Below are 1870 nucleotides of genomic sequence, written 5' to 3' on the forward strand. Positions count from 1 at the left end.
CATGTCCTTGAATCTGATATTTAAAGTTAGAATTCTTTTCACCTGTGTGCATTACTTTACATTTAACTACGTTCAAGTACATTTGCCACTTGTCGCTCCAGTCGGCAAGTCTTATTAAATCTAATTGAATATTCTCGCAATTTTTACTGTTCGTTACCGTACCTCCTAATTTGGTGTCGTCGGCGAATTTGGCTACTTTTGATAGGATATCAATCTCTAAATCGTTCACGTAAATTATGAATAGTGTTGGCCCAAGGACCGATCCTTGGGGCATGCCACTGGTTATGGGTTGCCAATCGGATGCTTCACCATTGAGAACTGCACGCTCTTGTCTGTCAGTGAGCCAGTCATGAATCCACGCGCACAGATGGTAGCTTATACCGTGGGAACGCAATTTTGAAATAAGCCTAACGTGGGGAACTTTATCAAACGCTTTCTGAAAGTCTAGGTAAATTATATCATATGGAGCTCGGGCGTCCCAGCTTGAGCATGCATCATTGAAGCAAGTTAATAAGTTGGTGAGGCAAGATCGGTTACTACGAAATCCGTGCTGATTATCAGTTATCAAATTATAATTTTGTTTCGAGTAAAGTGATCACTTTATCCCTGATTATTTTTTCGAATAGTTTAATTAGGACAGACGTAAGGCTGATAGGACGATAATTACTGGCTAGTTTTTTATCTCCTTTTATAAAGATCGGGGTAACATTAGCTCTTTTCCACGCAAGGCGCACGCTTGGAGGAAGAGGAGGAGGAGGAGGAGGAGGGAAAGGAAGAGGAGCACGAGGAGGAAGAGGAGGAGGACGAAAAGGAGGAGGAGGAGGTGGAGGAGGAGGAGGAGGAAAAGGAGGGGGAGAAGGACGAAGAAAAGGAGGAGGAGAAATAAATAATAATAATAACAATGACAACTCATGCAAAACACAATAACAACAATAACAATAATAATAATAATAATAATAATAATAATAATAATAATAATAATAATAATAATAATAATAATAATAATAATAATAATGATAATAAAAATAATAATGATAACAAAACAGTCGTACTTTTTTTTTCCATGAACAACGCACTCGCTTCCTTTCCTTTCTCTCTGGCAACAATAACTCGCGGCGAGAAAGGAACAGGAACTTGTCGTGTGGGTGTTGCCGCTTGCCTCCTCCAGGTTTGCTCCCGTAAAGAAACGCAAAAATTGGAAGCATTACCCTTGTTAGCACCACTGCTGCAAGAGCCTGTACGTATTAAGACTAAAGCTTCATTATTATAAAAAAAATATATAGATAGTAATGATAATCTATATATTATTTGCGTTCATCTTTCTTGTTCAATTATACGCAAATTATCTATCACGATCGACATCCCCCGTCATCCTTTAAGCCTTTCACGACTCTGAAAACAGACGAAAACCACGAAAACACATAAAACACACTGCAACCTATGAAATACAACATCAGTAAGGCTCCATCGATACATGCCAGAGTTCTGCAATGACTTTCTACCTCTACTTCCACAAACATTTCATTCCTCGTAATATTTTCGTTCCCATTCCATTTTAAATATCAACGTGTGCCTTTGCCCCACGCAATTTCTATAGCTTAAAGCCCAGGCCCAAATAAATACCTCGGTGTGTTGGCAAAATCCTATGGTACACCCGACAAGTGTGCCTGGTTCCGCTTCATGGATGTTGTTTTTTGTGGGTGTACTCATATAAATAGATATAGTGGAAAGAAAGTATTGAAGGTTAAAATTATGTGGCGTGAGAGGTAGACGACCTGATGAAAAATATAGTACACGTACCACAGTAACCACCACCATCACAGCCGCCGCTGTAATAACTCTACGGTATTCTCCCATCACGTTTTTTTTG

This window comes from Eriocheir sinensis, unplaced genomic scaffold (assembly GCF_024679095.1).
Source record: "Eriocheir sinensis breed Jianghai 21 unplaced genomic scaffold, ASM2467909v1 Scaffold1077, whole genome shotgun sequence".
NCBI classification, from domain to species: domain Eukaryota; kingdom Metazoa; phylum Arthropoda; class Malacostraca; order Decapoda; family Varunidae; genus Eriocheir; species Eriocheir sinensis.